We start from the raw sequence: 27,543 nt of genomic DNA on the forward strand, positions 1-27,543 counted from the left end.
ATGAGCAGCGTTTTCAGATTCCATGGCCGTTATTTTTTTCCCGTGAGAGCCTTCCTTTCGTTCTTGTCCTCGCCATTACGTATTCTCCCTTCCTTTTTTCCATCCCCAGAGAAAACAGAGACTGAGATCCTATCAAAAGTTTTGTTTGTAGGAACAGGCCACGGCGTCGTCCGCCCAGCTTCGCCTCATGACTGATCTCAAGGCCATCAAAAACGAGCCTCCGGAGGTAGTATACTTTCATTTACTTCCTGGACCGTCGTTTCCTATCTAAAGATTCGATCTTGCTCTTGTTATCCCTTGTGCAATTCAAGTTCAGGAGTTATTTCTTCTAAAATAATGATTTTTTTTTCCCGTTTTGGGGGACCGGGGGGGATCTTTGGAGTGTCAGGAATGCAGTTCGAGTCCCTTGTCCGACGAGAATTTGTTTGTCTGGAACGCGACCGTATTGGGTCCCGATTAAACCCCTTGGGAAGGTGGAAATTTTATACCATTTCTGATGGTTTTTGTTGGAGGTGGTACCTCGGTCATGCCAAAGATACAAGGTAGAAGAAGCCCCAAAGAAGTCAAGCCACCTTCTCCACTCTCAGGTCCTTGATTGTCTATCCATGTGATTAATGGGTATATCTCCACCATGAGGCGACAATATTCATCAAATTTAAGGTCAAAAAATCATACATGAATTTTAAGGATATTCAATGAGAGAAGAAAATCTTAGGCACCCGCCATGCGGGATTCTGACGGGACAAGGAGGGATGATGCGACCCATCCTTCATTTAGCACCGATCCAAGATGTGCCATGATTCAGACTTCCCTCTTGAGGATCGTAGGCCAATCCTTACTCCTAATTATGTGTCACTCTAATGACTATGTCAAAATAGTCTAGGGAGAGTTAACCCTCTTTGTTGAAGGTATTTTTTGTATTGGTCGAAGATGTGGGATAGATTTTTGAATCACACCAACTACCATGCATCAGCCCCTGGATCTGAGAGAGAGAGGCATTTTAATTGCTTCTCTCTCTCATCCCATTTTTCCATGGGCATCAGAACAAGACAAAAAGGAAAAGAGAAAAAGATGGAGGAGAGAGAAAAAGTGGTGGAGAGAAAAGGCACAGAGAAGCTACACCTATGCGTCTTATGCATCAGGCTTCCATCCACGTGCTCGTGCTCCCTATGCAGGTCCGATTCCTACCTCAGCCGACAAACCCTACGGTGGCCTTGGCCCTTGCATTAGCCATCGATCCCTACATCGGCTTCCATCCAGTTTTTGACCCCCAGGGGTTTCTTTATGGCTTTTTTCTCTGGCCCATCACATCATTATTTTAAAGATAAAGACAACCGTGAATAAAGCCATGTCATTTTCAAGATCTTAATTATCAATTCATACAATGAATAGAAATGGCTCTCACTAGCTGTGATGTGACGGTGTCCACCAGCCTTTGGATAATCAATAGATCAGACATGATTCCCAGGAACATCATGAGGGGCAAAAAAACCTTTTATGATCTTTTCCTTTCCTAAGACTCCACACCCACCTATAAAAAGATAAGCAAGGGATCCCAAAAGGTATGCCTCATCTCTCTTCAAAAATGCTCACTCTTTCCCTCTTATTGTCAAGGAGTTTGACTTGAGCGTTGGAAGGTTCCCATCGGCGCCACCTCCAGTGAAAACTTATTTTGCAAATCCGGCAGCTATTGACTCACCAGACATCGCCTCGCTCCAGCACCTCCGATCGAGGATGGATTCCAACCACAACAGATTGATGCTAGAGAAAAAGCCAGATCTGCTCGTGAGAAGGAGCAAACGCTCGGTGAGAGGAGCTTCATCGCACCACTTCGATGCCGATAAAATTCCGACTGCTTCATCTCCAAATCGATCAGATGATCTGGCTATTCGTAAATTAGCTGACGTCGAACAAATCTAATCATTCAGAATTAGGGAGTGATGATCTAAATGATTTTTGATTTTTAAATTATTTTATTTTTATTTATATTTTAAAATTTTAATTTTGAAGCAAGTTTCGAGCATGGAAGGAGACTACAATCAGAAAAGATATCATCATATTCAGATAAAAAATAAAATTATGAAAATTTCTATCGTAATGAGGCTAATGTTTTCTTTTTATTTTTTTTAATTCTTAATAGGATCTGGAAAGCAACAGAAGTGACTGTATAGGAGAAAAGACAGCACACACCCGCATGTCCGACCCAAGGCGACACCGAGGTCGCTCGCTAGTAACCCTGCACTTCCATGCGCGAGGGCCAACGGGAACTGAGAGTTAGCACTTCTCCCCATGATATGAATAAAATAAAGGTCGGAGGTGCAGCTGGACTGGCCAACAGTTGGGATGAGGCAAAAATACGAGGGAAGCACTCAACTCTCGAGACGACAAAATAGAGTTATTGCACTAGGTTTTTGGAAATCAAGGGATGAAGGCTTCTAGCCAAACAAGAAGCTACACTACATACTGTTATGTCACATCTTAAGTATCTATACATCCCATCGATTATTGCCAGAGCTTCACATGAGAAGCCATCCACAAGAGGCATTGATAGAGGATAGCATTAATGAGGCAATGGGCTTGGGTCCATCTTGGCTACTCTCAGTGGCCGAATGCTGCCCATCTTCAGCTGTCCCATTACGACCGAAGCTTACAGGCCGCGAGCATCCAAATCAAGTCAAAATTAAGACTGCTTTGAAATTTAGAGTAAAATTGATTTGAAATCAGGTTTAGACCAATTCGGAGTCTCCGTGATAATGAAAATATAGATGAAGCCACTGCAACGATGAAAGAGCATTCAAAGATTTCACAATGATGAGAGTATGGATAAAACTATTATGACGATGGAAGAATATCCGAAGCTTTTATGATGGTAGGAGTGCAGATAAAATTTTCATGATGGTAAAAAAGTATCTAAAACTTTCGCAATGGTTAGAGTGTGGATGAAGCTCCTGCAATAGTAAGAGTGCAAATGAAGCTCCCACGATAGTGAAAAAATATCCGAAACCCCCATAACTGTGGGAGAGCATTCAAAGTCTCCGAAATGATGGGAGTACAGATGAAATCTCCACGACGGTGGAAGAGTATCTGAAATCCCCACAATAGTGGAAGTTCAGATAAAACCCCTACGATGGTGGAAGAGTACCTGAAGCCCCCATGATGGTGGAAGAATAGATAAAGCTCCCACGAAGGTGGGAGAGTATCCGAGCTCTCACGACGGTGGGAGTGTAGATGAAACCCCAATGATGGTGGGAGAGCATCCGAAACCCTTATGATGATGGGAGAGTATCTGAAGTTTCTGTGACGGTGAGAGTGCAAATGAAGCCCCCACGATGGTGGAAGAGCATCTGAAGCCCCCACGACGATGAGAAAGCATCTGAAGCCCCCACGATGGTAGGAGTGCAGTGAAGCCCCCGCAACAGTAGAAGTGCAAATGAAACCTCCACGACGATGGGGGAGAATGCGAAGCATCCACGATGGTGGAAGTGCAGATGAAGCCTCCACTCCTCCATCAGAAAGCAGCCGAAGCCCCCACTGTTCAGTGGGAGAGCCAGCAAAACCTCCACTCCTCTATGGGAGAGCAGTCGAAGCCCCACACTGTTCAGTAGGAGAACCGGTAAAGCTCCTGCTTTTTCGTAGGAGAGCATCCGAAGCTCTCACGATAGTGGGAGTACAGATAAAAGTCTCCACGATGGTGGAAGAGCATCCGAAGCCCCCGCGATGGTGGGAGTATAGATGAAGCCCACACTCCTCTGTGGGAGAGTAGCTGAAGCCTCCATTGTTCAGTGAGAGAGCCGACAAAGTCCCTACTCTTCCATGGGAGGGCAATTGTAGCCCTCACTATTCGGTGGGAAAGCAGTCCAAGCTTCCATCCTTCAATGGAAATACATGTGAAGACCTCACTCTTCAATGAGGATCCAAAGCTATGCTAGCTGGGTCGGAGTAGATCAGAGTATGCCTCGTGAGGCAGAAGCTGAAATTCATTGGCTGAAGATTTCATTTTTTGATAGGGGATAAGAAGATCCCACTCTTTAGTGAAGGAGTAAAAGATTTTACTGGTGCAAAATTTAAATATATTTAAATTTGAAATACCACAATACATGAAAATCGAAATAATGAATACAAACAGAAATAAAAAATTTTAATTTAAAATATTTTAATAATAATTTGATTATAGAAAAAAAGCATCCTATGGATCCAACAAGACCGCTTATGCATGGATCCTCGCGAGCGCTTGAATCTCTCCTATATGCATGGCCAACCCCAAAAATGAGTCTGGCATTTAATGATGCCGAAGTCCCTTGGGAGGGCTCGAAGTTCCGTCCGTATCTCCGTGTTCGCTGTGAATGACTCCGAAATTATCCATTTGGTGTCGTAGGACTCACCCTCAGCGCGAAGCACCCACGCATCTCTAATCACTTTCATACTGTGTACCAGAACACTAAACACCCCACTGTTTTTGCAGTACAACGAGATGAATAGAATAAAAAGCAAAAGGGTAGGAGCTAGAAAAGGTGGCAGAAAGAAAAAAATATAATAATAAATGAGGTCGGGGGACCAAGCCTTCTGTCTCTTTTGCACGTCCGCTCCTCCCGTACGCCACCCGTGAGCGACTCCTTCCGAGCAACCGCGCCCATCAATGCCGGCCGATCCGGCCACAAAACCCTGCGCACCCACATGCGTGCGTCCGGCCCCCAGCATCATCGAACCCTCCGACGGATCCAGATTCGGGTGGCCCCGGAGGAGAGGGCTGGGCTCCTTCACCGGCCGATCCGGCCTCTGGTGCGGACATCGAAGTCCCCCTTGGCTATCACAGCCTTAGAAGATCCTGACATCCCCCGATCGGCCCGATTTCAGGTGGTCGGACCCTGCCCCTTTCTCCCATGCATGTTCTGGGCTCCACCGAATCTGCGGTCAGTCCGGACCTGAACGGTGCCGAATCTCTTCGCCGGTTGATCCCAAGCTACACCGAACTTCGTCGGCCAATCTCCCCCTAGGCGGTGCCGGGTCCCGTCGGCCGATCCATCATAGGAGGTACCAGGACCGACCCTCCTCGAACCCACTCCCGGGCGTCACCGATCCCTTCTCCGGCAGCGGATCCGATCCTTCCTTGTGCTGGCACCCTTGGGGCCGACGGACCCGATCCCTGGTGGCGTTGAGGCCCACTAGAGGACCTGATCCCAAGCTTCATCGGACCTACCGGCGGATCCAACTCCAAGCAATATCGGAGCTCTCACCGGATTCAAAGTCATCCACGAACAGCATCGCACTCTTCTCGCGCATGGCCCTACTAGTGCCATCGATCTCCCGTCTCCTGATTTGAGCTCTCTCGGCCAACAGCGCCGATTCTTTCTACACCTGAGGATCCGAGGTTCTCCTCTGACAACTCCAGACGTCCCTCGCAACGCCGATCTTTCTCCAACTCGACCGACCCGAAGCCTCCCGCTTATCCCTGCGTGGCCGAAGCTTCCCCATGCGCGTCCATGCACGGTCGAAGCATTAAGGGCTCCGAAGACCTCCCGGATGTACTCTGAATGAAGGAGAGTGATCAGAATAGAGAAGCTTCCCACATGCACGCCCTCAGCTAGCACCGGAGTCATCCGAGGCTCCGAAGCCCCGTGCGTGTGAGGCTACGGCCGAGGATGTCGTGGCCAACCCGATCCCTGACAGTGCCGAAGTCGCCCACTGGCGAACCCAATCTCCCACGCGTCCGATCTCCGTTGCGGCCGTCACGGTCGGTGCCGAAGTCATGGCCAGTGCCGAAGTCACCCACAAAAACGGAAGGACTAAGAAGAGAGAGCAGGTGACTACCACGTCTCCCTCTCTTCGTTCACCTTGCAACAGGATCTCTCCTCCCCAGGCGTCCTGTTCGGCGCCCGAAACCTGGGGTCGCTGGCCAATCTGGTCCTAGCTTGCGCCGAACCCACCGATATCCCCAATCTCGGGCGGCGCCAAGGTAGCCCACGATCCGCCACATCCCTTTCGCGCGAGTTCCCATCGTCGCCAGGGACTCCCGTGTGTGCTCTGATCGATGCCGAATCTCACCAGCAAGTCGATCTCCCCTGGCTCCTGATTTGAACTCCCGGTGCGGTCGGAGCCACTGGCGGCGCCAAAGCCAACAGGAGCAGGCCTGAAGCCTCCCAGTGTGCCCCTGAAGCGCTCACCTGTGCCAATCCTTATGGGATGCGCGGCACCAAAGCCTCCTGCGCGCCTCTTGCGGGCACCAAAGCCACCTTCATCCATGCCCGCTTCACCGAACCCAAGTTCAGTCAACAGCAAGCCCACCAGATCCGATCCATAGAAGTTCCCCCTTTTTGTGTGCCATCTCTTTGTCAAATCAAGTTACTATGAAAATATCGGGCTAAACACCAAATCAAACAAGATCAGACAAGATCCCATCAAATATTAAGATAGGGGGTAACAAGCCGAAGCCAATTATTATAAAACAGTTGAACATGCGACAGACGCTAGGAAAGGCTGAGACCTGATTCATATCTTTGGAGAAACGGATTGATTCATACTCCGTGGGCCTGACCACAGCTTAGGCTAGGGAGCAGGGGGACAGATGTTGGGGGATAATATTTCGATCACTATAAAATAATAAAAATCGGGATCTTTGATTTTGTCTAATATAATGTATCCTAAATATTGTTTAAATTTCATTGATGGCTGGTCTGAAAACTCACTGACTAGATGTTCTAAAGAGGCACTTAAGAGAAGAAGAGACTGAGATAATATAAAGACTGTTGGGGGATAATATCTCGACTATACCAAGGACAGACCAATAGAGGACTCTCGATAGACGATGTGCAGAAATATTATTACAATCAGTCGAAAATAAATGAGCACAATCTCAGTGAGAGCAATATAATCGAGACCAAAGAGTGTCGATAAAGATCCAAAGGCTCCTCGCTCTTTAGCGAGCAATGCTGACAAAAGTCCAAGGCCTCTCGCTCTTTAGTGAATAGAGCCAAGATCCTCAGAAGCCAAAATGAATACTCTTTATCTTTCGTGTGTAGGTCTATGGCAGCCGACTGATGCTCCTTGTCCATGAGTGAGCCAAGCGAAGGTTGTGATCATGATGACTGGCTCGACAGAATTCCTCAACAATAATTCATTTCCAAACAAAAGTAGCTTCGAAAAGGATGCCTCAAACACCAACACCATCATGCAGATGGCTCCCCATGTTTCATCGAGTAGACTCCATTTTTGGCAAAAGGTGACCTTGGCACGTCTTCGGCAAATCTGAGATACTCCCTTCGCCTGATCCAGTTATGATTCAGACTCAAGAGTAGAGGGGCTACTGTTAGGGGTGGTACCTTGACCGTACCGAAGACACAAGGCAAAAGAGGTCCCAAAGAAGCCAAGCCCCCTCCTCCACTCTCAGCTCCTTGATTGTCCGTCCATGTGATTAATGGGTGTGTCCCCACATGCCATGAGGCGACAACATTCATCAAATTTAAGGTCTAAAAAAATCATGCACAAATTTCAAGGATATTCATTGAGGGGAGAAAATCTCTGAGTTCCGCCACGAGAGGCTTTGATGGGACAAGGAGGGACGGTGCGACCCATCCTTCATCAGGCATCGATCCAAGAGATGCCATGGTTCAGGCTTCCCCCTTGAGGATCATTGGCCAATCTTTACTCCTAATCATGTATCACTCCAGTGACTATGTCAAAATATTCTGGAGAGAATTAACCCTCTTTGTTAGAGGTATTTCTTATATTAGCCAAAGACATGGGATAGACTTCTGAACCGCACCAACTACCATGCATCAGCCGCTAGATCACTTGGATCTGAGAGAGGCATTAATTGCCTCCCTCCCTCTCATCTCATATTCCCATAGGCATTAGGACAAGACAAAAAGGAAAAGAAAAAAAGATGGAGGAGAGAGAAAAGATGGTGGAGAGAAAAAGCATAGAGAAGCTGCACCTATGCATCAAGCTTCCGCCCACATGCCTGTACTCCTTACGTAGGTATGATCCCCACCTTGGCCAACGAACCCCATGGCGGCCTTGGCCTTTGCATCGGCCACCGATCTCTACATTGGTCTCCACTCAGTTTTAGCCATTTGACCCCCAGAGGATTTCTTTATGGCCTTTCTCTGGTCTGTCACATCATTTCCTTTAAAGATAAAAGCAACCATGAATAAAGCCCTACCATTGCCGAGACCCTAGTTATCAATTCATACAATGAATAGAAGCAGCTCCCACTAGCTGTGATGTGACGCTATCCACCAGCCTTTGGATAACCAATGGGTCAAGCGTGATTCCTAAGAACATCATGAGAGGCAAAAAGGTCTTTTATGATCTTTTTTTTCTAAGGCTCCAAACCCACCTGTTGGTGCAGAATTCCGTCGAAGCCAGAGAAGCTGGAGTTGAAATGACCGCGGCCACCGTCAGGACCTGCAAGAAAAGTCTAAACCGGAGTTGGGGGTGCTCCGACAAGACCCTCCGATGCTTAAGTCAGTACTCTGCTTCAACAGAAATAGAGTGCTCGAGTAAAAATTTTAGCAGAATTTCGAGATAGAGATTTAAGCTTAGAGAAGAACATATCTGGGGGTCCCTTTTTATAGACGGAGAGCATAACTGATTGACAGCGACGTCTATAACCGCTTGGTAGTGAGCCGTTCAGAGCCACGCGGAGTTTGTTATGGAGAGTAGTGGCGTCAGGGGCCGTTCAGGGCCACGTGGAGTTTGTTACGGAGAGTGGAGTGGTGTCCGTTATCGTAACTTGCTAGAGAGTGGTGGAGCCACGCGGAATCCATTACAGAGAGTGGAGTAGGATAGTGGCCATCGTCGTGACTTGCCAGAGAGTTCAGATCTGTCGGTCGAAGCTCGGCTGGGATGTCTGATGGAGCGGAATGGCTCTCTATCTCGTCGATCTAGGAGAAGCTCGGATGTTTTCGAGGTTGTGACAGGTCAACTGTTGTCGGACGCTTGAAGCACTGATGCTGCAGACGGAAGCCATCTACTGTAGAAGCTCGGACGGGGACTTTCTGTTGGGGAAGTCCGGTTTCGTGAAGAATCTGACAGAGGGTCGGCCGGCGGTGGACTTCGGATGGCATTGGGGAGGTTTGTCCGCTGGAGGAGTCTGGGGATCCTGTGGAAGTCTGGATGGCATTGTTGAAGTCCGACTGACGCTATTGAAGGTTGATGGCTGGGGAGGTTCGACAGACACCAGAGGCGATCGGCCATTGTAGAAATCCAGCTGCTGGAGCCCGTCTGTTGTAGAAGCTCATCCAGAATCCATCCGCTATGGAAGTTCGGATGGAGTTCGGTTCTTGCAGAAGGCTGAAAGGAGGCCGCTTATTGTAGAAGCTCGATCGAAGATCAGTTATCGTGGAAGCTCGAAGTAATGACCTGGTCGATGGAGCCTATCCCATTGTAGAAGCTTGTCTAGGATCCGGAGTAGATATTCGAAGTAGACCGCCTGTAGTAGGAGTTCGGAGTAGACTGCTTGCTGTAGAAGTTCGGCTCTCGCGGGAGCTCGGGTGGAATTTGGAAGGCGATCGACCATCGTAGAAACTTGGATGGAGTCTGGTTACTGTAGAAATCTTGTTGTCGGAGAAGCTCGAATATTGACGAAGTTCGGAAGAAGTTCGAAGTAGGGTCGTCCGTGGCCAGAAGAAGTCTGGAAGGGATTCGGAGAATAGTTGATCACTGTAGAAGATCGACTGATAGTGAAGCCTAGAGAGCCTTTGGAGTGGCCCGGTAGATGAATGGAGAAGCTCATTATCGGAGAAGTTTGGATGGTCGAGGGAGTTCAGAAAGATGTCACATAAGGTCAAAGGCCGGTAAAGCCCTGGAAGGGTCAGCCTTTTGCGAACTTTGGCTGGGGGTATTTTATACCCAACACCAGTCCCCCTACTTTCGAGTTCAGGTTCCGAATGAAGTATAGAAAAATTCTCACAGCCGAAGTTGCCTCCCTTGATTTCCGCACTCGATGATTTTCAGATATTTTGACATTTGGCGTGCTGGTGCTGGAGTCTTTTCAAATTAAAGTCATCCGAAAAATTTTTTTCAGAATTTTCGTCGGTGCATGGCTCTAGGTATGATGCAATAATGATTTTATTAGCTGTCAGTCATTTTCAGTAGCCTGTCATGGTGAGTGGGACACGCGGCGAGTGTAGGTCAGCCAGAGGAGATCCGCAATCATTACTGCGCCGGGTCCTGTTGCCTATTTAAACTCGCTCCCCCCTTTCAGGAATTTCACTTTGCCTCCTGTTGGTGCCCTTCTTCTTCTTCCCCAAGAGCTCTATCCCTTTCGACCTTAGGCGTTCTTCGAGTCAATCCCCTTCTCTGCATCTCTGCACTTCTCGGACCATCCTAGGTTAGTTCCAGAACTCCCCTATTCACTTTTTCTTTTGCTGTTCTTCTTCTGTTTTTCTTCTGTTACATTCCGCCTGTTCAGTTTCTCGCAAGCACCCCATCTCTTATTTTTTTTAATTTTTTCGGGATTTTTAGGGTTTTTGCTCGATCCATAATATCTTCCAACACTTCTTCCTCTAGTAGTTCTAGGAGTTCGTCCGTCCCGGCTCTCGAAAACCTTAGTTCTGTAGATGAACCTTGTCTAGTCTTTGTACCAGACACCATCCCCTGCTCTTTGACTCCTGAGGAACTCTCACTGATTAGGATTCAGTACGGGGTTCCTCCGGAGTACGAGCTGGAGCTTCCCAGACCAACTGGCTGGGCCAGCGCTCCTCCCCATGGCTACTTCTGTTTATACCAAGAGGCTTTCTGCATCGGACTTCGACTTTCGCTTCTGCCTTTTGTCATCGCTCTCTTCCGCTTTCTAAACATTTCTTTAGTTTCTGTAGCACCGAACTCCTTTAGATTTCTGATAGGATTTCTTTCCCTTTGTCGCCTAGCCGAAGTCCAACCAACCCTTTCTCTGTTTAGGAATTTCTATACTTTCAAGCGTCACCATTCGGCAAAGGACTGGTAGTACTTCTCCCCCCAGTTCGATAGAAAGGGGTTGCTGAAAGGCGCCCCCTCTTCTATCCACAACTGGAAGGAGAGGTTCATCTATGTTTGATGCCCGATCTTGGAGCTGGGATTACCCCCTTAGGTCTCTCTGAGGGATTCCGTCTGTCGGGCTTCTAGCCCGGAAAGGGATGACCTCGAAGCCTCCAAAAAGCTCGAGGCCTATCAAGCCCCCCTCCTCTCTGAACTTCTGAAGGAATAACTCTTGTTCAACGTCGGCCTGAGTCCTCTTAACCCTGCCGGTACCATTATTTTTTTTTGCTGCTTTTCCTCTCTCTTATTCTATCTCTGAGCCGTGTTGATCTTCTTTTATTGCAGACATGGATGCAGGCATGGCTCGGAGGTTAGCCCAGGGTCTCAAGACCCACAAGAGAAAAGATGCCTCGACTTCGGGATCGGCGAAGAGAGCCAGGACAGAAGAGACAAGCTTGACCGCGCTCGCTCAGGTGGTTACCGTCGATGCCCCTTCCGACGTTGAATCCGAAGTCCCCCGAGCCTCTTCAAGGAGCCCTCCGGTCGAGGATCTCGCTCCAGAGGCTCATCCGGAGGGGACACCCGGGGCCGAAGGGAGGAGGAGAAAGAAGACCCTGGCCCGCAAGAGCTGCAGCCGCAAGGCTGCCGTCAAGGGGGCCGATGGCTCCGAAGAAGATCTGGGAGAAAATTTCTTCAACAATAGAGATTTAATAAAGAGGCTGGTCGAAGGGTGCATTCTGCCCGAGGTCGTCCAGAGGATCGTCCTTGCTGATCCCGAGCTGCGGGTCTGGGACTCTCTAGGATCTTTTCTCGAAATAGGTTAATTCATTTTTTTCTCCTTCTTGCCTCTTTACTTAATTTACTCCTTAGCCTTTATATTGACTCCCCCGGCCTCTCTTACAGATTGGACACCAGCTTGTCGCCCACGTCGAGGCAGTGAAGATCACCAAGAGGGAGGTAGCTCGGGCAGAAGGTCGCTTGGCTAAGGCCACCCACCTCGAGGAGAAGATCGCCGAAGTCATAAGTCTCTAGGAGGTGCTGCAAAAGGAGGGACAAACCTCGTCCAATCTGAGGACCGCCTTGGAGGAGGAGAGAAAGAAGGCAGAGGTCGAGGTCTTCGAACTGAAGGCGCAGGTCTCCGAGCTGAAAGCGCGGATCCCTACCTTGGTCTCGGAGGCAGGGGCTCGAGCAGTGGAGGAGTTCAAGGCCTCCTCCGAGATGGAGGATCTGCAGGTCCAGTTCGGTCCGGATGCCTTCATCAAGGGTTTCGAACTCTACCAAGAGAAAGTGGCCAGAAAATTTTTCGAACTGGACCTCGGATTCCTGGATGAGGCGTCCGACGATGAAGCTGGACCTTCCGAAGCCGCTGCTGGTCCTCCTCCAGCCGGGACCTCTTCGACTGCTGCGGCCACTGCTACTGACCTTCCGAGGGCACCGAACCCCTTCACTTCTGCCCCAGAGGTCCGAAATCTCTAATTTTGTATTTTTTCTCTATGGTGACTTTTCTTCGTTCTCTTGTACTTAAAAATTATTTAATCAATGAAATCGGATTCTTCTTTACAGAGAGCCCCCTTTTTTTCTTCTGTATTCTTTCCTTCTCTTTTGTCTTCTTGCACTAATTTGAGTCATGGCGCTCTTGTCTCCCAACGACAGTGCCCTGCCGAAGCTCTTCCCCTACCACAGGGGATTCCTCAGAAGTCGATGATTCGAGACCTCAGAAGAAAAGTTCGTCAGTTGATGAAGAAATTCAAGAAGCTGGAAGATGAACTTCACCGACTGAGGGAGAGTCATTCAGAGGTCACTGCGGAGGCTACTCGCTTTCGAGACCTCCACAAGAAGGGTTTCATGGAATACACCCGGAGGAAGGCCGACTTCGTGGTGGAGCTTGAGGAACACCGAAAATGCACCAGCGATCGATCTTGGACTCAGACTTTCAAGATGAGCTCTCTTGAAGTTGAGCTGGCAGCTGCATGAGAAAAGATCGGCCAGTTGGAAGGGAGCTCGTCCTGGCTTGCAACTCAGGCCGAACGCGACCGAGACTGGTCAATCAAATTCTCCGACCTTCGAAAGTAGTTGCAGGACGCTGAGGCGAACTACAACGCCTATCTGATCGGCTGGTGCAGGCAGATAGAGGACTACCGAAGGAAGCTCCAGACGGCGATCGATAAAGTTGTCCACCTTCAGAGGCAGTTGTCTGAGAGAGTCCAGCCTACCTCTGCACAAGGCTCCGACGAGCTCCGCTCCTTAAGGGGGACTATGGAAGAACTGTCTGTGGCCCTTGGACGGGAGGAGGCCGAACTGCAGCGACTAAAGATTCAGCTGGTCCACGAGCAGCAGGCGGTCAGAGATGCCGAGGCGGAGTCCAAGGTCCTGAGGAAGAGACTTCGAGAGTCGGAGGGCGAAGGCTGGCGGTTCTACCAGATGTACCAGGAGATGCTGCTGGGAAAGATGGAACTGGAGGAAGAAGTCGAAAACTTAAGGCAATCTCTAATAAGGACTGAAACCGAGAGCTCGAAGTCGGAAGAAGCTGAGCTTCCTTAGAGCCCCTTTTTTTTTATCTTTCATCCTTCCATGTATTCTTTTTCTTTTCTTGTCGTTTCTCTTTTTTAGCCTTCGAGGCATTGTAATATGCACTTCACTAATGAAATGAAAAAGAAATTTTTCATTACCTTGTCCATTCTTGTATTGAGTTATCGTTTACCGAACTTCTTTTGTCTATTTCTCCTCGGCCTTTGTTGAGTTCCCTCTTAGCGACTGAGGGTTTTTTATAGGAATATCCTTCCACGTTGAGACAAGGTCCTTCGTATCTTTGACTTAGTTTGTTTTTCACTTATCGTTGATGTAGTTCATCGCCTTCCCTTCTTATCTCCCTTTTTCTTTTTATTTGGGCGAGGATTTTTCCTTTAGGAGAGGGTTTTCCCTCTGCTCTCAGCGGGGTTGTGGAGATGTAGAGGAGCCGCTGAGGAGACTTTTTTCCTCATCTGATCCTGATCAATCGGGTCTTTGTTTGTATTAGGACGAGATTTTTCTCCTGTCCCCAACATAGTCAATTTCAGCTCATGCTAGGACGAGGTCCTCCTCCTGTTTCTAACAAGGCTGTGGGGGCACATGAGGGCCATTGCAAGGGCCTCTCTCCCCATCCGATCTTTAAGTAATCGGACCTTCGACTTTGCTCATGTTAGGACGAGGTTCTCCTCCTGTTTCTAACAAGACGGTGGGGGCACATAAGGGCTGCTGTAAGGGCCTCTTCCTCCATCCGATCTTTAAGTAATCGGGCCTTCAACTTTGCTCATGTTAGGACGAGATTCTTCTCCTGTTCCTAACAAGACTGTTGGGGCACATAAGGGCCACTGCAAGGGCCTCTCCCCCCATCCGGTCTTTAGGTAACCGGACCTTCGACTTTGCTCATGTTAGGACGAGGTTCTTCTCCTATTCTTAACAAGGCTGTGGGGGCACATAAAGACCGTTGCAAGGGCCTCTCTCTCCATCCGATCTTTAAGTAATCGGACCTTCGACTTTGCTCATGTTAGGACGAGGTTCTCCTCCTGTTCCTAACAAGACTGTGGGAGCACATAAGGACCATTGCAAGGGCCTCTCCCCCCATCCAGTCTTTAAATAATCGGACCTTCAGCCTTGCTCATATTAAGATGAGGTTTTCCTCCTGTTCCTAACACGCTAAATTTTGATTGTATGAGGGAGTTACTTCCTGTCGTTATAAGCTCATGCTAAAAGAAAAAAATATGCAAATATGAAACTTTTATTTAAGACAAAGCTATTGGTAATACATTCGCAGATTTTTCGAATTATATGGTCGTGGAAGATCTGCTCCTCCGAGCTCTTTTAGATAGTATGTTTCAGTCCGGACTACCTCCTTGACTTCATACGGGCCTTCCCAGTTCGGGGCAAGTTTTCCTTGATTCTGAAGTTGTGAGACAGCAGCTCGCCGAAATACCAGGTCCCCCGCTCTGAAGGTTTTGCTTTTGACCCGAAAATTGTAGTAGCGGGCTACTTTCTGCTTGTAAGCCGCCATCCGAACTTAAGCTGTCTCCCACTTTTCTTCTAACAAGTCGAGGTTGGCTTTGAGATCCTGTGGGTTGTGCTGCTCGTCGAATGCCACGACTCGCGCCGACGGAAGCTTGAGTTCAATCGAGATCACGGCTTCTGTCCTGAAGGCTAAGGTAAAGGGGCTCCCCTGTGGGCAATCTCTGAGTAGTTCGGTATACCCATAACATATGATAAAGCTCATCTGTCCAAGTTCTCTTTACTTTTTCAAGTCTCGCCTTGATTCCTTGCAACAGAGTCCTGTTAGTCACCTCGGCCTCACCGTTTGCCTGCGGATGGGCTACCCAAGTGAAGTTATGGGAGATATTTAGGTCCTCACAAAATTTAGCAAACCTTGCTCCAGTAAATTGCCGTCCATTATCAGTAATGAGGGTTCTGGGTAAGCCAAACCTACAAACAATTGACTTCCAAATGAAGTCCTGCACTTTAGCTTCTGTGATTTTTTTCAAAGGTTCAGCTTCGACCTACTTGGTGAAATAGTCTATTGCCACCAGGAGGAACTTCCGCTGTTCGGATGCAATGGAAAAAGGTCCGAGGATATCCATCCCCCATTGCGAAATGGCTATGGGGCACTCAATGTAAGTTCGGAGGCAGATTGCCTTTGGATATTTGCATATCTCTGACACCGATCACACCTTCTGACATATTCGACGGAGTCGTGGTACATGGTAGGCCAGTAATAGCATTGTCGAAGCAGTTTGTGGGATAAAGATCTGGCCCCCAGGTGACTTCCACAGACTCCCTCATATACCTCTCTTAAGGCGAAGTCGGCTTCAGAAGGCCGAAGACATTTCAGGAGGGGCAAAGAGTACGACCTCTTGTATAGCTTGCCTTCGTAAAGGATATATCGGGAGTCCTGATTCCTAAACTTTCGAGCTTCTTTTGCATCAGGAGGAAGAACCCCATCCTTGAGGTATGCAACCAGTGGGTCGATCCAGCTGGGCTCACAGCTGATCTCCATCACAAGCTGTGATTCTTCCGTACTTGGGCACTTCAGAACTTCGAAGAAGATTTTCTTAGGCAGTTCAGTCAGAGCTAGGATGGCCAACTTGGAGAGAAGGTCGGCTCTGGTATTTTTTGCTCTTGGGATCTGCTTGATGTCAAAGCTGTCGAAGGTAGGGATGATCTCCTTTACCTTTTCTAGATACTTGGCCATACTGTTCTTTCGAGCTTCATAATTTTCGCTGACCTATCCCACTACTAATTGAGAGTCACTGTAGGCTTGAAGTCGATCTATTTCTAACTCTTTGGTGATCCTTAGTCCTGCAATCAGAGCTTCATATTCTGCTCCTATATTTGTCGCAAAGAATTCGAAGCACAGCGCATACTCCGATAATTCCATCTGGATTGATCAAGATCAGGCTCGCACCTGCGCCTGATATGTTGGAGGAACCGTCTACGTAGAGGGCCCAAAAACCATCGGGGAGATCTGTTCTTTCTTCAGGGGAGTTTGGCTGGAGCCCTGGGTTGTCGGCTTCATCTCGTCCAAGTTCGGCCTCTTCCAGGATAGTGCATTCCACCACGAAGTTTACTAATACCTGAGCTTTTATCGCCGGCCGAGGTCGATAGTCGATGTCAAACTCTGTGAGTTCGACTGCCCATTTTGCTATCCTCCCAGAGGCATTCGTTCGATGCAGAACCACCTTAATCGGCTGGTCGGTGAGCAGTGTTATGGTGTGTCCTTGAAAGTAAGGTCGGAGCCTTCGAGCTACAATCAATAAGGCGTAAGTTAGTTTCTCTAACTTAGTATACCTGATTTCGGCATCTCTCAAAACTCGGCTTATGTAGTAGATCGACCGTTGAATTTTTGCTTCTTCCTTAATCAGAACTGCTGTGAGAGCCACAAGGGAGACCGCCAGGTACAGGAACAACTCCTCTCCAGGTTCAAACTTTGTCAATAGTGGAGATGAGCCGAGGTAGTTCTTTAGTTCTTCGAACGCTTGCTGACATCCAGTGATCCAACAGAAGTTCTTCGGCTGCTTGAGAGTCTGAAAGAAAGGTAGGCACCGCTCGGCCGATCTTGAGACGAAGTGATTTAGAGCCACTACTCTCCCAATAAGGCGCTGAACTTCCTTTATTGACTTTAGGACGGTCATTTTCTGGATGGCGCGAATCTTTTCTGGATTTGCTTCGATCCCGCGCCCCGATACCATAAAGCCCAGAAATTTTCCTGAGGTTACTCCAAAAGCGCACTTGGCTGGGTTCAGCTTCATCTTATATTTTCGGAGGGCGCTGAAGGTCTCCTCAAGGTCGGCGACGTGGTTCATCGAGGATTTGCTTTTTATGAGCATATCGTCCTCGTAGACCTTCATGTTGTGGCCGATCTGCTCTTTGAAGATTTTATTTACCAGCCGTTGATAAGTCGCCCCAGTATTTTTGAGGCCAAAAAGCATGACCCTGTAACAATAAAGGCCATGGTTAGTAATAAAAGCAGTTTTTTCTTCATCCTTTGGTGCCATCCTGATTTGATTGTAGCCGGAGAACGCATCCATGAAAGTGAGAAGCTCGTGGCCCGAGGTTGCATCCACTAATTGATCGATTCTGGACAGAGGGTAACTGTCTTTCGAGCAAGCCTTATTCAACTTTTTGAAGTCTATACACATCCTCCATTTACCGTTCCCCTTCTTAACCAGGACCATATTGGAAACCCAGCTCGGATAGTTGTCCTCTCTGATGAACCCAGCTTTCAGGAGTTTATCAACTTCCTCAGCTATTGCCATTTATCTTTCCGGTGCATGACTTCGAACTTTTTTCTTCGTCGGTCGGTGTTTAGGATCAACAGCCAGACGGTGTTCCATAACTTCAGCATCGATCCCTGGCATGTCCGTCGGAGCCCAAGCGAAAACATCCGCATTCTTTTGTAGAAAATTGATAAGCTGTGCCCGCACCTCTTTCCCCAAGTTGGAGCCGATCTTCACCACGTGCTCTTCATTCCCATCATTCAAAGGAATTGAGATGAGATCTTCTATTGGCTCACCCCGTTCTTCAGTCAGGTCATCGCGGGTGTCCAATCCATCAATCGGACAGGGGTCAGGCTAACCATTTCTTTATAGGGCTATGTTATAGCAATGTCTTGCCAGGGCTTGATCTCCTCTAACTTCTCCGACCTCCTGGCTAGTAGGAAATTTTAATTTCAAATGGTAGATCGATACTACAGCTCGGAGGGCATTGAGGTCAGGTCGACCGAGTATTGTGTTGTAGGCAGACGGCGTCCTCACTATCAGAAAATCCACTAGCGCTCTAGATTGTTTCGGATACCGACCTGTAACTACAGTCAAAGTTATTACTCCCTCCACCGGCACAGCATCGTCAGTAAATCCTACCAATGGGGAGCCAATCGGCCCCAACCGACCATCAGGGATGGACATTTTTGAGAATGCATCGTAAAACAAAATATCGGCCGAGCTTCCACTATCAACAAGAATGCGGCGTACATCATAATCAGCAATATTTAATGAAACTACAACTACATCATTATCGGGGAATTGGATCTCCCGGGCATCTTCTTCAGTAAAGGTTATAGATCCTTCAGTTCTTTACCGCTTGAGCGGTCCGGCCGATCCACTGGCCACTCCCCTCCGGGGCCCTCCAGAGATGGTGTTGATGATCCCGATTAGAGATCAATCTCCAGGCTGTTCTTCCCTCCTTGGCGGCTCCGGTTGTGGCAGGGCCCTCGGCCGATCCTCCCTACCTTTAGGCCGACGTCAGATGAATCTATCGAGTCAACCCCGCCTGATGAGCTCCTCGATTTTATCTCGGAGCTGAATACCATCCTCCGTGTCGTGGCTGTGGTCACGATGATAGAGGCAGAATTTGTTTGGGTTGCGCTTTTCGGGATGCGAGTGTATCCTTTTCGGCCTCGGCAGCTGCTCCCTGACCTCCATCAGCACCCGGGCTTTTGGAGCATTGAGAGGGGCGTAGCTGTGGAATCTTCCTGGGGGAGAGCTCCATCGAATCCTGCGGTCTGGGCTCCTCTGCTTACGAGCTCGGGGAGGAGTCCGAACACGCCTGTGTCTGGGAGGAGTTCGAGAACGTGGCCAAGCTTCACTTAGCCCTTTTTCAGCTGTGGGCTTGCTGGAGCTACCCGCATGCCGCTCCTTCACGGCCTCCTCATCCTCCAACTTGAAGGCTTCCTCTGCTCGAGCATATCCTTCGGCTCGAGCCAGCAAATCAGCAAAGTCTCTGGGATACTTCTTTTCCAGGGAGAACAGAAGATCGTTCTTTTGAAGACCGCTCTTTAGGGTGGCCATTGCAACTGATTGATCTAAGTTCCAGACCTCCAATGCAGTGGCGTTAAATCGGTTGACATAGGTTCGGATGGATTCTCCCTCCTTCTGCTTAATGTTGATAAGGGACTCTGAACCTCTCCGGGGATGCCGGCTACTAACGAAATGAGCCGCAAACTGATGGCTCATCTGATCAAAGGAGAAGATAGTACCCGACTTCAGCATCGAGTACCAGTTCCTTGCTGCTCCCTTCAAGGTAGATGGGAAAGCTCGGCACAGGATGGCGTCTGACGCGCCATGGAGCAGCATCATTGTCCGGAAGGCCTCCAGGTGGTCAACCGGATCCGAGGTCCCGTCGTAGCTTTCGAATTGGGGGAGCTTGAAGTTTGGTGGGATCGGTTCCTGCATGATCATTTAAGAGAAAGGAGGGTCAGTACAGATGTCCTCATCATAAACAGAGGGAGCGTGGCGGAGCTCTTCGATCCGTCGGTTCATCTCCTGGAGCTTTTGATCCAGGAGGTCCTCTCGACTGCGAGTCTCGAGGGTCTTCTGGAAGAATGGAGGTAGGGATCCTCCGGAGGTGGAATCGTGATCAGATTGAGGGCTCTCCATCCTTGGCTTCCCCTTTCCAGGGAAGACAGGGCGACTGACCCAGGTGGCCCGCCCTATTGTCGGATTTTGGAACTCCGACGATGCTCTTTCCAACCGCACTAACGCCTGCAGCTGTTGCTGCTGCTGCTGCATGGCCTGCACTACTTTGGTGAGGCCTCTGATCTGCTGAACTAGCAGGTCGAACTACTCCATGCCGACTGCCGTTGCCGGAGGAGGAGGAGGCTGAAAAATTGGAGATGAGGTCGGAGCTTGTGGAGCTCGCTGAGATCTGGCTGCGGAGGCCGTGGATCGCCTGATGGATGCCTTTCGGAGAGGCATCAGGTGGAGATCTAGAAGGGGAAGGAGAAGAGGATGTTGGAGAAGATGATCGGAGACAGTCCTGTTGAGCGCTCCTTTAAGAACAAGGGTACTGCAAAGATACAGTGCCCCTTTCTCTAGCGCCAATTCTGTTGGTGCAGAATTCCACCGAAGTCGGAGAAGCTGGAGTTGAGATGACCGTGGCCGCCGTCGGGACCTGCAAGGGAAGTCTAAACTGGAGTTGGGGGTGCTCCGGCAAGACCCTCCGACGCTCAAGTCAGTACTCTGCTTCAATAGAAATGGAGTGCTCGAGTAAAAATTTTAGCAGAATTTTGAGATAGAGTTTTGAGCTTAGAGAAGAACGTATCTGGGGGTCCCTTTTTATAGATGGAGAACGTAACTGATTGACAGCGACGTCTGTAACCGCATGGTAGTGGGCCGTTCAAAGCCACGCGGAGTTTGTTACAGAGAGTAGTGGGGTTAGGGGCCGTTCAGGGCCACGTGGAGTTTGTTACGGAGAGTGGAGTGGTATCTATTGTCGCGACTTGCCAGAGAGTGGTGGAGCCACGCAGAATCCGTTGCAGAGAGTGGAGTAGGGTAATGGCCATCATCGTGACTTGCCAAAGAGTTCGGATCTGTCGGTCGAAGCTCGACTGGGATGTCTGATGGAGCGGAATGGCTCTCTATCTCATCGATGTAGGAGAAGCTCGGATGTTTTCGAGGTTGTGACGGATCTACTATTGCCGGGTGCCTGGAGCACTGATGCTGCAGGCGGGAACCATCTGCTGTAAAAGCTCGGACGGGGACTTTCTGTTGGGGAAGTCCGATTTCGTGAAGAATCTGGTAGAGGGTCGGCCGATGGTGGACTTCGGATGGCGTTGGGGAGGTTCATCCGCTGGAGGAGTCTGGAGATCCTGTGGAAGTTTGGATGGCGTTGTTGAAGTCCGGCTGACGCTATTGAAGGTTGATGGCTGGAGAGGTTCGGCAGACACCGGAGGCGATTGGTCGTTGTAGAAATCCAGCTGCTGGAGCCCGTCTGTTGTAGAAGCTCATCCGGAATCCATCCGCTATGGAAGTTCGGACGGAGTTCGATTCTTGCAGAAGGCTGAAAGGAGGTCGCTTATTGTAGAAGCTCGATCGAAGATCAGTTGTCGTGGAAGCTCGGAGTGGTGACCTGACCGGTGGAGCCTGTCCCGTTGTAGAAGCTCGTCTGGGATCCGGAGTAGATATTCGAAGTAGACCGCCTGCAGTAGGAGTTCGGAGTAGACTGCTTGCTGTAGAAGTTCGGCTCTCACGACAGCTCGGGTGGAATTCGAAAGGCGATCGACCATCGTAGAAACTTGGATGGAGTCTGGTTACTATAGAAATCTCATTGTCGGAGAAGCTCGGATATTGACGAAGTCTGGAAGAAGTTCGGAGTAGGGTCGTCTGTGGCCAGAAGAAGTCTGGAAGGGATTCGGAGAATAGTTGATCACTGTAGAAGATCGGCTGATAGTGAAGCCAAGAGAGCCTTAGGAGCGGTCCGGTAGATGAATGGAGAAGCTCATTGTCGAAGAAGTTGGGATGGTCGAGGGAGTTCAGAAAAACATCACACAAGGTTGGAGGCCGGTAAAGCCTTGGAAGGGTCGGCCTTTTGCGAACTTCGGCTGGGGGTATTTGATACCCAACACCACTTATAAAAAAATAAATAAGGGATCTAAAAAGTATGTCTCCTCTCTCTCCAAAAATGCTCGCTCTTTCTCTTCTGTTGCTAAGGAGTCTAACTTGAGTATCGGAAGGTTCCCATCAGAGTCACCTTCGGTAAGGACTTATTTTACAGATCCGACTGTCGTCTATCCATAGGAGTCACCTCGCTCTAGCATCTCCGACTCAGGATGGATTCCAACCGTAACAGTGTTATTACTTTCCTTCAATTTCTGAGAGATCTTTTAACTTTTTTATCTTCTCGATTGGGGAACCGCAGGTGGTGTTGTTGCCTTGAGGCTGACTTTTGATGATAATTATCCGGAGAAACCCCTCGGGTCTGGTTCGCATCGGATTTGTTCCATCCAAATGGTTAGTTTAAAACACGTAATGCGTTTTGTGATAAACTCTAGCCAATAACTCTTCCTTACAAGAAGGCTTTTCAATTATGTGCACTTCATGAATTTGGTTGAATTTTAGTGCTTATTTAGGTGCAATGGCTGCTGGACTGTTGTAATTTGTATTGGATTTATTAAGGTTTTTCTCGGTTGAAATTCTAATTCTGTGGTTTTTATTACTGTCCTCACTAACCTGAGCTTAGCATGCGTCTGGAACGCCATAAATGGTCATAGTTACTTTAAATTATGATGATGTGTTTGTGGAATTTCTCCTCCAATATTAGCTAATTGGAAACGTGTAATGAACAATCTTATCAACAAATGATAACTAGAACTTATTTGTTTTACACCACTATTCAAATTATTCTAACCTTTATGCGCACATACCTTTGAACGCATTTTTCACAAAAAATCACTGTTGCGCTAAAAACTTGCTATCAGCTTGATTAGAATCATGATTTCCAATAAAAAAAGAGCACTGTAAGTTTGTGCAAGCTTTGCATTGTATCTATTAAGTTTTACCGTCTCGATATCGGATTCCGTACCAGTACTATTCTATTATAGTGTCAATATGCAGTTCAGTCTAATACGAAATAGCATACTAAATGTCAGTACGGTACAAAATATCATACCAATTTGAGACCGATACAGGATGTATTGGGTGGTTTGGTCTAGTATGGCATTCCATCATATCTGGAATCATTTGATCCGGTATCAAGATGACAGGCCCAGGCCACCAAAGTGTTATTAAGCTCAGAATTTAGTTGTGAATCTAACACACATTATATATGGCCCGAATTTTATACATTTTTGCTTCTAAACTTGCTTCACCTGTGTTGTTCTAAGTTAAAACTATTGATGGTGCTCCACGAATGTCATTACTCATCAGGGCTATTGCACATTCTTTTTACCCAAAAATGTTGTGGAATGGTTTGGTTTGAGGTTATGATCAAATTAATTTAAGTTTATTTGGATTTTATCCTGCTGTAATAAGAAGAGAATTTTGATGCGTTTTTTCTTCTTTGTGGTAATGACTCAATGAAGGCCTTCCTAGCTGTGCTTTGTTATTCTTGCTTTACATATAAGGCAGATTTTAATTGGACTTCAGAGACTGCTGAGCATTGAAGATAAGTTTACGTGTCTTGCAGAAATCTATGGAAATGATGATCGAGATGGTAAGCAGTTGAGATGTTTAATAAAATGTTGTTGAGCAAGTAAAGGAGATTGAGTGCAAGCAAGGATATAAACCACAAATATTTGAAGACGTGGGTGGAACTTTTGGGTTGAAAATGAGAAAAAAAAATAGCAAAGGCAGGTAGGATTTGAGGCAATATGATGGGCTAATAAAATTGTATGTCTCAAGACATGGGTGATGTGGCATTTTGAAATTGAATTGATTGCTGTTTGAAATTGACCTAATTTGTATGGGCCTTGTATCATGACCGTTTTTGGGGGGGGAAAAATGAGATGACATTTTCTTTTGTACACTGTCATATAAGTTTTACGAAGTGAAAGTAGGAACTTTGTGCTAGTTAGTAGCTTAAAATTTGTCATATGATTGTTAAAGCAAACATGGAAAAACTAGTGTAGAACCTGAGGTGGATATGATGTTTTAAATGAACACTTCCCTCTTATTATAGCAGGAAGAAACACAATAAGTTGCTGAATGTGGTGGGAATTGTGATTGTATGCTTTAAGAAGCCCACCACAATCCAATCTGAAGGGTTCCCTCTTGTAGGAACAATAAGCACTGACAGAAGACATGCAAATCAATCATAAGAAAAGCTTGAAAATTCAGGTCATGACAAGAATGCTAGGTTGTTAGGTCTTCAAGACTCATTTTTTTTTATTATTAGGAATATTTATCGAAAAGGCTTTTGTAGTTTTATTGTACCAGATGCAACCAGATTGTTCTTAGTTAAACAACAAAAACAATCTGCATCTATTTTAGAGACTCTCTGTGTGTGTATAATGTATATATATCATAGTAAGCATGAAGACCTTCAGAATGTAGTGTTCATCTTGCTTTTTGCCACCATCCAAAAGTTCAATGAAGACATTTTTCTTCTCCTGATCTGCCTATAACATATATTCCACATGGCTAAACCACTCACATGCTACTTTTTTCCACATACATTATCAGTTTTATCCTCAAAATTCTTCTGGATCTGTTATCTTTAATTTTATTCTTGTTTTCCACTTAATTACCTGCGTAACCCTGTCTCCACCGCATTCAACTTATGCCGATGCTTGTTCTTCTTTGTCCAATATTTTCTTTAAAAACATCTGAATCAATTTTGAATGACTGTTTTGTGTTCAACATCATTATCATACCTCTCTGTGGTCTATTATGGATGTTTCAGAGCTGGAACGATGCAAAATCAGTTCTCCAGTTTCTTATTCATGGAGAACTGATGTTAGTTTCTTGGGGGCTCATGGCTAGAGATCAGCAAGATGCTCTCCCTTAGGCATTAGGCTTAATAGACTCAGATTTTCTGTTTTTCCATAGAATTACAACTTCTTGATGGAGCTTAAGCCATATAATGCTGTGCCACATGTTGTCATTTCAACCAGGGAGCTCTGATTAGGCTGCAATGGCACTAATTAATTCTATTTCACCTAACTGGATCTTACTTGATACATATATATAAGTACTTCTCTTTCTTTTCGGATCTTGCTTTCGCCCCTTAACATTGAAGACTCTAATGAGTAGTCTACCTTATACCTCTATCAAATTTGTTGGCAGAAGCAACATAGGCCGATCTGTTGTATAATTCTTTTTTGCGTATGAGGTAAAAATTGCGGTCGATGTGCTTTGTCTTAGTTGTTTGTATCACAAACCTATACAAATATTCCTTTCACAATGTCAGTTTAATGGGCAATCATATTTTCTAGGATTCAACTTAAGTACTGTACAACTACTGCAAAAGATTTAAGAAACATCCGATAACCATAGTTTCAAGGTAAATGAAAGCTTGGCGGTCAAAATGTATACATTGTCATTCGGCATCTTGCTGCACATGGATAAAATAATTTCCTTTTAGTAATGTAAAAATACTAATATTATAAAAAAAATTATTGTGTGTTATGTCTTCAGAAATTACCTGATCATCCGCATCTATTAACTTTTTGCAGTTTATAATGATGATTCACTTTGTATTGATATCATTCAGGATGCATGGTCACCCTGTCACAATGTTTGTACAATTTTAACATCAATCCAGGTAAGTCTTCTTTCTTTTCCACTCCACTCCACTTCCGCTGGTAGGTACACTCACACACATGAGCGTGTACACAATATGGGCTGCATATGGTACACTGGAGTAACTAGAAAAGCTATTGCAGTCACTTCTTACTGATCCCAACCCTGCAAGTCCTGCAAATCCTGAGGCTGCTCACTTGTTCCAGCATGATATTCAGGCATATAACAGGTTCCTGAAACTTGCTCTTTATTATGTAAAAAAAAAAAAAAAAATGTTCTGGTCTCTCATAAAATCAAAAGTGAAAGATTTTATTAACAGTTGGCCATTCAACCATATTCTTGTAGGAGAGTGCGGCGATGTGCTCGCAGGTCCATTGAGTCTTCATTATGATCTAGTGGCTGCCATTTTGTTCTGCAAGCACACATTTTCTTATCTCATATCTCACCATTAACATTAGCTACTCCTGACATCTGTCTTTAAGAATGTTAAAATAAGACTTTCTTGTCTATTGGGCTTTGCCCATAACTTTTATAACACCTTACATGAACATTTCTGAATTTGCTATATCAAATTTGGTTTAGTGGTTCACTTCATTAGAAGAGACATTCAAGTGCATGGATTAGTTAAATTTATGGATCTAGGGATAATCAAGTCAAAAATCATCATCTATGGATTTGGAGATAGATGATGATTTTGACTTGATATAACCTTTTTTTAAAAAGAAGAAAAATTCCTTCTAGAATATGTTTGTACCTTATGGTAGATGGTGATTAACTTTTAGAAAATCTTGGAATAGATACAGATTTTTATGTTATTTTGAACTTTTTCAGAGGTTTATGCTTGTTTTGTGGTATCTAAATGAAGTATGATAAATTGTGACACACACATTGGAGTACATCTCAAGTAGAGTGTTTTTCAGTCTTTCTTTTTTTTTATTTTAAAGTTTTGACTCTGATTCGATCTTGATATATGTAATAAGCATGACATCAGGAGCATACTGTTAATTGGCAGTGTTAAGCAAGGCGGTTCTACAACTTTGGAAAACACTGGCTCCAAAATGAGATCTTGATAGTTGTTCTAAGCTTTCTTTATTCTGAATGGACTCTCTTAATTGTATTTAATTATCCGTCTTTGGATAATCCTATTTTGTAATCCTTCACATGCTTAATGAAGTGTGGTGGAGTTTTGGTCCATTTCTTAAAAAATGAAGATGTAAGGAACTTACTGAAAAAAATACAGGTGGTGCAAATTTACTGAGTTTCATTTGGATTTGGACTTTGCAAAAGTTTATTTTGGCAAAATTCCTCCCCGAAGAATCTTCACAGTGTGACAAACATGTTCTCTTCATTGCTTTGCATGCTACTGAGCAACAAACGGTATATATGCTTTTTGCAAAATCATGAAAAATTAGCAAAATAAATGGCCGCTACTTCTTAGTCCGACCACCATGAATATCAGGTATATGATTATGCCATAAGATACTTGATCTACTGAGTTGGATGGCAAATCTCCACTCGTGTGATATGTCCTGTATGTTTGTCTTCTTCATTATTTCCCTAACCCCTTTTTTTTTTTCTTTTTTTTTTTTTTTCAAAGCAACTTTTACCACATAGGGAGTGGTCTGGTGGAACGGGCCTTTGCTTCCATGCAAGTGACCCGAGTTCGAGCCATCGATGGATGTTGGAGATTCGATTAAATAGTAAGATGCGAATGACCTCTTCTTTACCACAAAAAAAAAAATAACAATAATAATCTTTACGATATTTTGATACCATGGGATAACTGCTGAGGATTTCATCAGGGCCACTTGATCACCTACCATGCCCCTGTTCAGCAGAATCTACCCTTGCTTAACCAAGCTGCTAGCCTGCTACTTGGTTAGATTGTTATCAGAACGTTAACACACTATTGTATTGGAATATCGTATTGGAATATCCAAAAAACAAGAAGGATGATAAAGATATCTTACCTCCATAGTCCAAATTGATGGTCTGAAATAGAGGTGGAAGGTACAAATATGATTGCATATTAGGTAGGTGGTTCTTGTAAAGTAGCTTTTATTCTACAAAATTGTCTGCTCCAAAATCGTATACATCTGATATTACC

The 27,543-nt window shown here is 46.3% G+C and overlaps 1 pseudogene; it reads left to right on the plus strand.

Moving 5' to 3' along the window:
• Nucleotides 1-27,464, plus strand: LOC105058288 (ubiquitin-conjugating enzyme E2 2-like; annotated as a pseudogene).
• The last annotated feature ends 79 nt before the right edge of the window (nt 27,465-27,543 follow it).

This window comes from Elaeis guineensis, chromosome 15 (assembly GCF_000442705.2).
Source record: "Elaeis guineensis isolate ETL-2024a chromosome 15, EG11, whole genome shotgun sequence".
Classification (NCBI taxonomy): domain Eukaryota; kingdom Viridiplantae; phylum Streptophyta; class Magnoliopsida; order Arecales; family Arecaceae; genus Elaeis; species Elaeis guineensis.